A 13,126-nucleotide genomic window follows, 5' to 3' on the forward strand; every position below is an offset into this window, starting at 1 on the left:
AACTTAAATAAAGACGTTCTAGAGCCAAACTCTATTCAATATTATACTCCTTAAAATATTAACATATTCACAGAAAGTACTTACTCTGTGTACACAAGAGTAGGACATCAGAAAACTTGAGTTTTACTTAAGACTCAATTAATAGTATGAAATGTGGGGAACTGTTTTTGCTTAGAATCAGATTCTAAATCTGTAAAATGAGAGGGTTGAATTAATTTAGGGTTTTTCTAACCTTTTTATTTTTTTTTGCAATAGGAGAAATCCTTCTTAACCTAACCTAAGGTGCAAAAAGTTAACAGAAAACATAAAACATCTATAAATTAGATTCACAAGTGGTGTTCTAATAATTTCATAAATTTATACAATTTAATTACAAAGCCAGTAAATAGAATAATGAAACCATTCTGATGAACACAGTCCTATAGCAGCTCCATCATATAATCTGCCTTAATATTGTGTTAGATAACAGTATTGGGGAAAAAATCAGGCTCAGACATATATAATAGTTCTACAATTATACATGATCAGATACAGATAAGTTCAAATATAGTAGAGCCACAACTTAACAAATTAATCTGATGGCACTAACTAGTGCTCATCGCTGCTTTTAAGTTTAGTATATATTTAAATGTTTTATTTCTTCTTAAAAAAGCATACTATTTTTAAAAGTTAAATTCAAAATTCACAAACTCATGAATTAAATTTACGTCAAAAATCCACAGCATCACAGTTCCCCTAAGGTTTGCAAAAATACAATCTATAAACACTATTAAAATTGATATGGAAAGCCCTTCCTATACTAAAATTCCCTGATTCTATAGAATACATATTATAGATGATGTCACTCTTACTGTTTTGGGATTTGTTTTCTATGAATTCACATCTAATAAGTCTAGACCAGTGGGGGGGGGGGGTGTCCAAGAGAAATATAGTTGAGCCATATAAATAATTTAAAATTTTAAATTTGTAAATTTTCTAAAAGGAATTTGGATATCTTTCCTTATATTAAGAGCTCCTTATAATGCTTTACATTTTTTAAAAAGTTTCCAGTACATTAGTTTAACTGATCTTTTCAATAAGATTTTCATTTTTCAGATCAAAAAAGTGAAGATAAAGGAAATTTAGGAGTCTGAACTTATGTTTTCTGATTCAGTCCAGTTCTCCATGTACATTACTCCCACTGTTTCACACTGCTCTTTCAACTAACCCATGTAACCATGGACAAGAAATAAAAGGTGAAAGATTGAAATCCAAAACCAAAAATACAAACAAAAACAGGTAAAGCACCCTTATGGGAAAGAATGAGCTTATTCTTCCTTTTTCAAAATTTAAGATAATTCTGGTCAAACTCTGACTAGTATTGTGGCAAGGTTACCATGTTCCAAAAGAATGGCTCAAGTTAAGCATCTGTGCCGTGGTTTTCCTCCTCCTATCTCCTCCATACATTCTAAATGGTTTCTAGATTCAGGTCTTTGATATTCTATCCTGAATATCAATATTCAGGATATTGATGCAGGAGAAATAAAACAGCATAGAGAACTTTTCAAATTATGTATTTCAAAATCAGGGCTTCAATTTTTTTAAAAAAACATTCTTTATTGAAGTAGTTCCTTAACCAGGGACAACAGTGTCCCACAGGGAATATTTGACGATGTCTGGAGATATATTCCCTTGTCATAACTGGGCCTGGGTCAGGGCAGGCGTTCCCACAGGCATATAGTAGGTATATGCCAGAGATGTTGCTAAATATCCTACAATGCACAGAAGAACCTCCCACAAAAAAACAATTATCCACACCAAAGTGACAATATTGCAGAGGTTGAGAAAATGTTTAACCAAAAGCAAAAACAAATCCCAAACAGATAAAGAACTAATTTTTTAAAACCATCTAAGAGAATTAGTAGAAAATAATCTAATCTTACATTAAAGCTTTCTTCAAGAGATAAAACCTAGAGGCTACAAAAAAAATTAAAATTTTAGAAAATCACAGACAAAAAAATGAAGGTATAACAAAGTTGACATCAATTAAAAGTCAATATAATCTACCACATAAAAAAGATTTGCCCAGGCCAAATATCTTCAATCACCCTTGACTCCACTTCTTTGCATCCCACACACAATCCATCAGGAAATCCTATTAGGTTCATCTTCACAGCACAGAAAAATTCTGACACTTTCTTCCATCTCTGCTGCTACAACCTTGGCCCAAACTACCTTCCTGTCATCTGTAATACTGCATTCCTAACTTGTCTTCCTGCTTCTATCCTTAACTCTACCCTACCCCCATTCATGACTATTCTCAACATTGTAACCAGAATGATCTTTTTTTAAAATATAAGACCACAACATGCACTACTGGGCTCAAGAAATTCGGTAGCTCCTAAAAACTAAAACCATCACAATGGCTTATGAAGTCCTCTCCTTATGAGATCTAACGGCTATCACCACCACCAGGACCTCCCACGTTTTCTCTTACCTTATTGCTATTACACTCATCACACTGCAGCTACAGTATCTTGCCAATCCTTGAACTTCTTGCCTCTGGGTTCTGAGCCTCTTGTTCCCAAAGCACAGCTTGCTCCCTCACCTCCTTCAAGTTTTTGGTCAGAAACGTTTCCTTCCAGGTGAAGCATTCCCTGACCACTATTTAAAACAGCAAGCTTCCTCTAATTTAGTTGTCTCTAGCCACCCCCCAACTCCTCTTTCTCTAGCACCAAAAAAAGTTCCATTAAACCAGTGGTTCTCAAATATTTGGCCTCAGGACCCTTTTATACACCTAAAAGTTAACGAGGACCCTGTTATGGACTGAGGTTGTGTGTCCTCTCTCCCCAAATTCATATGTTGAAACTCTATCTCCCAATGTGAGGGGATAAGATGATGTTATGAGGATTGAGCCTTCCTGAATGTAATCAGTGTCCTTCACTAATTAGTGATTAGTGATAAGAATCACAAGAGCTTGCTTCTCTCTGCTCTCTGCTGTGTGAGCATACAATGAAAACACAGGCATCTATAAACTAGGAAGCAGGCTCTCACCAGACATCAGATCTGCTAGCTCCTTGATGTTGGACTTCCCAGCCTGCAGAACTGTGAGAAATAGGTTTCTCTTGTTCATAGGCCATTCAGTTTAAGGTATTTTGTTACAGCAACCCCAGCTAGGACATAACCCAAAGAGCATTTATCTGGCTTCTGTCAACATTCACCACATTAGAAATAACAGAAAATTTTAAAATATTTAGGAACTTGGGCTTCCCTGGTGGCGCAGTGTTTGAGCATCTGCCTGCTAGTGCAGGGGACACGGGTTTGAGCCCTGGTCTGGGAGGATCCCACCTGCCGCGGAGCAACTGGGCCCGTGAGCCACAACTACTGAGCCTGCGCGTTTGGAGCCTGTGCTCCACAACAAGAGCGGTCACGGCAGTGGGAGGCCCGCGCACCGCGATGAAGAGTGGCCCCCGCTTGCCACAACTAGAGAAAGCCCTTGCACAGAAACGAAGATCCAACACAGCCAAAAATAAAAATAAATAAATTAAAAGAAGGCTCAACATTTTAAAAATAAATAAATAAAATATTTAGGAACTCACTTTCAAATAACAATAAACCCATTAAATGTTAATATTTTCATGAAATATTTTTTTCAGAACCAAAAAAATTTAACGAGTAATATGGCTTTACAATTTTTGAAAATCTCAATGTCTGCTTAATAGAAAGTAGCTGTATTCTCACAGCTGCTTCTGCATTCAGTATGTTGCAATAGGTTGCTCTGGGTAAAGTATGTGAATAAAAGCTGGCCACACACAGATAATGTATTGGGTTGGCCAAAAAGTTTGTTCAGGTTTTCATCTTACAGGAAAACCCAAACAAACTTTTTGGCCAACTCAAAGAAGGGAGGAACGCTTTAACAGCTTTTTTATATAACTGAGGATAGTCTTTTTTTTGATTTTCACGAAAACTCTATAAGTGGTCATTTCTTAAAAATTATTTACAACATGAAATATTAAACCATATAAATAAACTTTTTGTACTGTTACCTTAAACTCCCTTAGTCTATCATGCATTTTGAATGGAATTTTTAAACATGAATGATTTTAAAAGATATTACATTGATTCATTTGAAAATACTGGTTCAGTTATACAGAACTTCCATATACTGACATAGCACATTACCCAACATCTTAAATCAAATTAATATCACCACCAACCTCATTAATAAAACTCAAATACTGGGAAGTCGTCAAAGCTTGCGGTGACAGGCACAAGTTTTCCACCTTTCCAATTCGGGCTTTAAAGCCTGAATTTTATCATTGACAAACACCATCAGCTGTTTCCTTAAAGTGTCAAGCTCACTCTACTCATTTTCAAGAAAATGTCTGCAAAATATCCAAATCTGAATGACCAGTTTGTTCCTGAAGTAAAAATGGAACCATACGACTGTACGCCACACAATGGAAACTAATCAGCAATAAAAAGGAACAAAGTATTGATACACAACACAACACAGATGGATCTCAAAAGTAATTATTCTGAGTGAAAGAAAGCTAAGGGAATATACACTGTATTCCATTTATGTAAAATTTCTAGAAAATGCAAACTAATCTATAGTGAGGGGGGCAGAAGAAACTCTTGGGGGTGATGGATATATTTATTATCTCGATTATAATAGTTTCAGGGGCATATACATTTGTCATATGTCAAATTGTACACTTCACGTGCAGTTTGTTGTACATCACTTATACTTCAGTAAAGCTGAACACAACCTAAAGTTTATTAATGATGGAAGAGTAAAATAAATTTTACTCACACACACAACCTAAAGTTTATTAACGGTGGAAGAGTAAAATAAATTACGGAGCATCTCATTCTTTGGGTTACTACTGAAAAGCGCTAAATTACATCTATTTTTATTGGCTCTGATGAACAGGTCTTAGGAATCCTGTTAAGTTGCGGGGGGTGGGGCCTGAGTAAGGTTCAGAAAATAAAAATTATATCCTACATATGTACAGGAATATGTGTCTCTCTGCAAACAGATGAAGGGATGAAGGATAAATCACGAGTTGGAATTGGCGAAACGGGAGGGGGGGGATGAACTTCACCTTCTGTTTAGCTGCTATACTGCAAAGGGCTGGCACGTTTTTCCCTAAATTCTAAAAGGTAGAAAGTTATTCTTCAATTGTATTAAAGTATTACATCAATCAAGTGACTCAGCAAAACTCAGTTTCTTCTGAAGAGCACCTCCACACTCTGACTTGATGCCTTTTGACCTCCACAGTAAAAGCCCCCGGGCAACACTATCAGCCATCACTGAGCCGACCCTGGGGGATACACCCTCTCTGAAAACGGCATTTTTCATGTCAACGATACCCGGCACCCACAGGGAGCCGACTAACAAACGCCGATATGAGGCAGGGAGGTCGCGGAGCTGACAGGATCCTACAACAGACCGAGGGCTGAGGGCCGGCCCCGCTCCTGAGGCCAAAGTCACGACGGCTCAAGGAACAAAGGGGTAGAGGGGCTGCAGACCGGACACCATAGAAAACAATACTGCCTACAGCAGGCTGACCATTAAAAAGTAAAGCACGGACTTACAGAGAGCGGCCAGCGCAGGTCACGCAGTTCTGTGCGCAGGTCACGCAGTTCTGTCCGCAGCACCCGGGAGACAACCACAGCCCAAGATGGCGGCACATTTAAAGCGTGTTCTCGGCCCTCGTTCGCCGCGGGGCGCATGCGCAGGGCGTGAAGGCCGCGGGCACAGCGGGAGGCTCGCAGCTGCGCCTAGTTCCTCCAGCCCGAAGACAATAGCTGCCCGGGTCCCGGGCAGGGCGGTTCCCAATCTGAGCTTCTAGCTCCAGGTGAGCATCGTCACAGCCTTGTCTCTCAGGGCCCGGCTAAGTCCTGGGTTAGAGCCTTGTGGAAGGTCTCTGGGCTGGGGGGGGGTGGGTAAAGGGTGTAGATTGTCGCGTGGATGTGGCACGGGGCGGGGCGGTCACCCCACTTCTCTGGTTGTGCGAAGACTGCAGAGCACGCAGACCTCCGCGGTGGCTGCGCAAGAAAGAAGCCCAGGAGCCCCCAGTGAATTTACGGACTGGTGAAAGTAAAGGCCATTTATTGAGCACCTGTGAATCAGGTATTTATGTATGTTATTGCGTTTAGTTCTATTTCTCTATTTTGTAGAAACTGGAATTGGATCTATGAAATAGATAGTAGTCATTTATGATGTTAACTTCCTGATCTCACAGGGTGTTTGGGGATTATGTAAGAAAAAGCCCTTGCTTGTAGAAAATAGATACTGAAGTACTGGGAGTGATTGGGTATGATGTCAGCAGTTTACTTTCAAATTTGGGGGGTTTGCGGGGGAGGGGTATGTTCTTTCTACTCTTGTATCTTTCCTGTATGTTTGAAGTTATTTCAAAAGAAAAAGAAAAATTAATTTAAAAAAATTACACTAACCTAAAAAGAGCTGTGTGCCACAGTCACTGTTTTTCTGTATTAGGTAGAAATTTATATTACAAATTAATTCACAGTTCCTTGAAAAAAAGAACAGCCACGAAGTCATCTAGGTGTGGGTGTTTTGGGGAAGACAGAAATCTGTGACTCCCATATAAATTCTTTCATGCCCACAGGTCTAGTGACGTTTTCTATTCCTCGAATGAATTTTGTCATCTTTTTTTCTCTATAAGTGTATCCATTTCCCCTAGGTTTTCAACTTTATTAATGTATGGTTTTAATAATACAAGCATATTATTTTAAAGTCTGTGCCTGACCATTTCCTCCTTTATTCTGTACTTTGTTCATTTATGTCTTCTCAGTTTTTTCTTGACAAATCTTATTAATTTTTTCGATTGGTTTTTCTTGTTCTAATTGTTGTTCTCTTTTGTATTTCTTTCCTTATTTGTATTCTTTCCTTTTTAAAAACATATTTTAGTTTATCCTACTAATTTTCAACTTCTTCTGTTGAGTGTTGACTGTCTTTATTTTTAACCTCTCCTTTCCTAAAAAGTGCAAGCTATGAATCTTCCTGTACTGCTTTAGATGTATCCTTTAGGTTTTTGTGGCATACTTTCATTATCATTCAGCTTTAAATTTTTCTAATTCCTATTGAGAGTTCTTTTGTAGTCTATGGGTCAAAGACAATTTTTCTTAATTTCCAGATATGTGGAAGCTTTTTGATATTCATCTATAACTTACTTGCATTAATTAACCACATTATGGTCAGAGAACTTGGTCTGTATAATATCAATCACTTAAAATGTCTTCAGATTTCCTTCATACCCTAGTATCTGATCATGTTGTAAACATTAGATCAAGTAGTTAATTGTGTTCAAGTGTTCTATATCCTTACTGATGTTCTTGTCAGCTGTATCAGGTAAAGAAAGTGATTTCTGTCAGCTTCTGTTAAGGCTGCCAATTTTCCCTTTCTATATTTAGAATCCATGTTTATAAAGCATGTAAAGGTTTAAAATTTCTTCCTGGTGATTTTCTCATTTTAACAATTTGTAATCACCTTTTTCAAGTCCAGAAAATTTTTGTCTTGAAGTCTGTTTTTCCTGATATTGATTTAGCCATGCCAACTTTCATTTAGTTGGTATTTGCCTTGGCTTATCTTTCTCTATGTTTCACCTAGGAACCTCTGTGTCCTTATGTTTTAAGTGTGTTTCTTGTAAACAACATGTAGCTCAGGGTTTGCTTGCTTTTTGTGTGTTTATTTGATGTTTATTTATGCAGCATTAGAAGCATTTTTTTTGGTTCATTGACATTGATTGTGCTTTCTGGTATTTTGTGCTTCATTTCTACTACTTTAAGCTTTTGTTGCGTTTTCTAGGTTTCTCCATTGATGCTTTCTTTGAAGTTGAATTTTCACTGAACGTGTCCTTCCCTGCCTCACCCCCACTCCCACGTGCCATTTTCTTCTCTACTACGTGGGAAGTTACTCACTCTGGTACTATCTTTTGGTGGTCACCCTACAATTTATAACACATTTAATTGAACAAATTCTGAAGTTAATAAATATCTTTACCCTCCTCATGAACAATATAAGGACCTTGGGACATTTTAACTTCAATTATCACCTTACCCTTTCTAACTTATATGATTTTTCCGGAGATCTGCTGGGAGGAGTTTCTGTGAACATCTGATACACCATCTGCTCCCTGTACTTAATTTACTCCTACTCACCCTTCATTTCTCAGCTTAAATGACACCTCCTCTGAGAAGACTTTCCTAGGCTCTGGGTGAGCAGTCATCAAACTGGATTACCATATACTTAGAAATGCCCAAAGATTTCCCAAGGGGGCACAGACATAATAGCTTTAAAGGAGTTAATTTCCAGAGCCTCACCTTTTATGTGCACCCTTTCCTAATATTGAGAACCAAGCCACCCACAAGCCGAAGTAGGTGATTGATTCTCCTTTTCTCCTTCCCTTTCACTATTGCCCTGTTCTCACTTTGTAAAATAAAAGTATGTCTCTAGTATCTGTATTTATTATTATGCTTTCCCCTGGAGTGTAAATTCCTCTCGAAGACCAAACAAATAGGCAGCAGTTCAAAATATTAGTTTAGCATCAGTGAAACTTCCCTGTGTGTCTTTCCCTATATTATTCATATTTCTCTGACAGGCAAAGCATTAAAAATGGAGTATTTTGGTGCATGTTGGTTTGTTAATAGACATAATGTGAGTCAAACCGGTAGGGTTGCCACATTTAGCAAGTAAAAATACAGAAACCCAGTTAAATTTGAATTTCAGATAACAAAAAAATGTTTGAATACAGGATGCCTCAGATATACTAAAACACTGAAAAATTATTAGTTTCTGAAATTCAAATGTAGCTGGGCATTCAGTGTTTTATCTGGCAACCCTAGCAAAGTTAAGAACAGATTTCTTTTTTTTTTCCCCCATTTCTGACGTTTTTAAAAAATACAGTGTTCCGAAGAGAAAGTTCTATTAGATCAAACCCCAAAATGTAGGTAAGGCATTTTAAAGCAGAAGTACTTCATTTCATCCAGGCTACAAACTCACAGCAAGGGTCCTTTCCTTATTTACCAATCTATCTTCGAATTAGAATTCAGAAATAAGATGATCATCATAGAGATGCTTAACTAAAACGTTGATTTGAAATGAAAGTCAGAATTGATCTGAGAGAAAACAAGGTAGATTTGGCTAAATGATTTGAAAATAGAACTCACTTTGGCAATTAGGTTACATGCAGAAACTTTTTAGAAATTGAATTCACCAAATCTTCAACTCCAGGATTTATTGCTACCAGTGTCTTTATGTTAAAAGTTGACTGATCTGTACGCTTAAGACAAGTATACTTTATGTTATACCTCAATGTAAAAAGAGAAAAACAAGCTTTGAAAAAAAATTGTGGAAATTAACTATTTTTTCTGAGTATATCTGCTAAGTCAGTCACATCTAAGTGAAAGAATAACACATGTAATTTGATCATTTTTGATAAGGCCTTTTAATGAAACTTCCCAGAGGCTAAGAAAGATGATTCAAGCCAAGTAGTCTCTAATTTTAGCACTTAAAAAAAAAAAATGAAGATTGAAGAATCTAGTCAAGTCCTCAATCAATCATTCAGTCATTAGAGACATGGGCGCATTAATGGTATGACAGCAAAAAAGTTGAAGAACCACTGAACTACTAAATTATATTTTCTCACAGCAACCTGGACTTTTTCCCTTACTAACTATAATCTGTAAATACATATTTATTTGTATGACTACTGATGTCTGTTTCTCCTACAACATCAAGTCTCATAGAAATAATACTGAATGTATTGTGTTTCCTCAGTGAATCTTTAAGTGAAAGGTTGAATGAACAAATACATTACTGTGCAGGTGGTATTTGCAGTCCTGGGAGTAGATGAGATTACCTGGAACACGTAAGCAGAGCAGAAAATGGAACTCTAGAAAACAGCAGTGGATTAACAGCTCCTATTAGGGCCACAACTGTGTCATTTGTTGTTGCACCTCTTTCCCTTTTCCTTTCCTCTTTTGTCCTTAATAGGGAGCACAGTGTTTTGGACATAGGAAGCATACAAAAGTAAAAATAACCCAGCTTCACTAAACCAGTCTAAGATCCAGAGTACATAGCTACTATTAAGAGTGTTCTTTTCAGTGAAACAATTACTCTAGAAGACTGTGAACTGGGCAAGTCTCTTAAATTTTTGTGCCTCATTGCCTTCACCATCTTGTAGGAAAAGCAGATATAAAATCTATAAAATATAGTCGTTTCCATCACCCCCTTCATGGAAGCTTCACGTGATCCCTCCTCAGAACACGCCATTTGAACATTAATTTTCTTTTGTTATCATTAAGTTTAGTAAATCATCTCTGAGTATATCATGCATGTCATGCCATGTGCTATACTGTGGGTAAGAATATTTTTCCCCTAGTTTTTCCCATATCCTCCTGTATCCTAAAGTCAGGTCCATTTTTTCTGTGTTTCTGCTACCCACTTTCTAGAACTTCAGCGTTAAATAAATTAACTCTTGACAACTTGTTCAGATAGTCTCCTTTCAGGTTAACTGGGTTTTCTGTCATGCTGGTTTCTTAGGTGCCACCAGGAGGCAGCACAAACTTGTTTGTGATCTCACTCTCGGTGCCTGTACAGCTGCAGTCATTCTGTCGCTTCCTAAGGTAAGATATCTTTTCTACTTAAGATGCAATTAAACCTGACCTCTTTTTTTTTCAAATACACAGTGTTAGTGAGCAGGTACTGTCATATACTTGTGGTAGAAGTGTTAACTGGAGCAATTCAAAAACTACATATCCAAAGCTTTAAAAGTGTTTATATCCTTTGCCCTGGCATTCCCCTTTCCCAGAACCACTCTCCCACCCCTAGTCATGTCTCTTAAAAAAATTATTGTGGCTATGAGCAAAAATCTAGCTGCAGGGACATTCCATACGGCTTTGCTTATAATAATGTGAACTAGAAACAACGTAAAGGTTCAACAGTAAGGAGTTCAGATCATACAGCGGATTACTTTGTGGCTGTTAAACACGATATTGTTGAAATGTTTTCCCAAAATGGTATATGTATCACAAGCTACGTTACACTAGACAATTTTAAGTACTAAATAGAAGAGCACCATTTGCTCCCATTTCCTTATATCTGCTCTCAGGTCCCAGAAACACGATCCTGGTTCAGCGTGGCATCCTCCTGGGCAACTAGAAGGCTAAGACTTCCCACATAAGCCCACATTCTTCTTCTCCCCAACCTCCTTCGGAGCTCCCTGTCCTCTTCCTTCTCCAAAACCCAGGCTTCATCCTGCCATCACAGCCCTAGCTTCCTTTCCTTTCCACCCGGCCCTTTGCCATTTGCCAGCACAGCTCTCCTTCATTCTGGCATCCAGCTCCATCCTCATAGCCTTCAAGTCCCTTTTCATCATATTTCCTGAAAACTCCAATTCTTTTTCTCCTCCTAAACTCCAGGAGGTGACACTGAATTAAGACTTTAAGGATGAGGAGGAGTTGGCCAGGCGGAGACAGAGGACATGGTGGCATGTCAGGATAATATAGACCAAGGCAAAGAAGAGAAAAATAACATGAAATGCACAGAGAACTCAAATCAGTGATATGTGGTGGTAAATTGAGAAGCGTGTTCAGAGACACAGCCTAAGGGCAGCAGGGACGTGATTACAGAGGACAGAGCATGATGTTTTGTTTGTTTGTTTGTTTTAACATCTTTATTGGGGTAAAAAATTGCTTTACAATGGTGTGTTAGTTTCTGCTTTATAAAAAAGTGAATCAGTTATACATATACATATGTTCCCATATCTCTTCCCTCTTGCGTCTCCCTCCCTCCCTCCCATCCTCCCTATCCCACCCCTCCAGGCGGTCACAAAGCACCGAGCTGATCTCCCTGTGCTATGCGGCTGCTTCCCACTAGCTATCTACCTTACGTTTGGTAGTGTATATATGTCCATGCCTCTCTCTCACTTTGTCACAGCTCACCCTTCCCCCTCCCCATATCCTCAAGTCCGTTCTCTAGTAGGTCTGTGTCTTTATTCCTGTCTTACCCCTACGTTCTTCATGACATTTTTTTTTCTTAAATTCCATATATATGTGTTAGCATACGGTATTTGTCTTTCTCTTTCTGACTTACTTCACTCTGTAGGACAGACTCTAGGTCTATCCACCTCATTACAAATAGCTCAATTTCGTTTCTTTTTATGGCTGAGTAATATTCCATTGTATATATGTGCCACATCTTGAGCTAAGATGACATTACTGTATATGTAGCAAACTCACTTCTAAGGCACCATCAATTTTAAGACACACTATTGATTTCATTGATTTTCTGAGGGTGGGTAGGTACCAAAAGGGTTAAAATGCAAAATGACTCTGCAGATCTTACAACTGAATGGAGGAGTTTATTTCCCTTCCCTTTAAATTTGGGCTGGCCTTATGGTTTGATTTGCTTTAGCCAACAGAATTTGTGATCAGAAGAATGAGAAGGAAACGAATCTCTTCTAATTAAGCAATTAGCATAAATTTAAATAATTGCTGATGCTATATCTGTGAAGTAATTGAAGATTCCTCAAAATAAAAGTGGAAACTAAACAAATTTAATGATTATGTAGATTAGAACTGTTGGCAGTGTAAACATAAAAGAAGAGGGGCATAGGTAAGAATGAAATTAAAATCTATTAAAGGAATTATCTTTTTTAATTTTAATTTTTTTTACTTTTTTATACATTTTTAAAGATTACTTTCCATTTACAGTTATTACGTAATATTGGCTCAGTTCCCCATGTTGTACAGTACGTGGTTGAGCCTGTCTTACACCCAATAGTTAGTACCTCCCACTCTCACCCCTATATTATCCCTCTCCCCACCCCCCCACACAGGTAACCACTAGTTTGTTCTCTATATCTGTGAGTCTACTTTTGTAATATTCACTAGTTTGTTGTATTTTTTTAGAATCCACATGTGGTATCATTCAGTATTTGTCTTTCTGTCTGACTTATTTCGCTTAGCATAATGCTCTCCAAAGTCCATCCATGTGGCTACAAATAGCAAAATTTCATTCTTTTTTATGTCTGAGTAGTATTCCATTATATACATTACATCTTCTTTATCGGTTACTCTGTTGATGGACACTTCAGTTGCTTCCATACCTTGGTAATTG

This window comes from Delphinus delphis, chromosome 12 (genome assembly GCF_949987515.2).
Source record: "Delphinus delphis chromosome 12, mDelDel1.2, whole genome shotgun sequence".
Taxonomy (NCBI): Eukaryota; Metazoa; Chordata; class Mammalia; order Artiodactyla; family Delphinidae; genus Delphinus; species Delphinus delphis.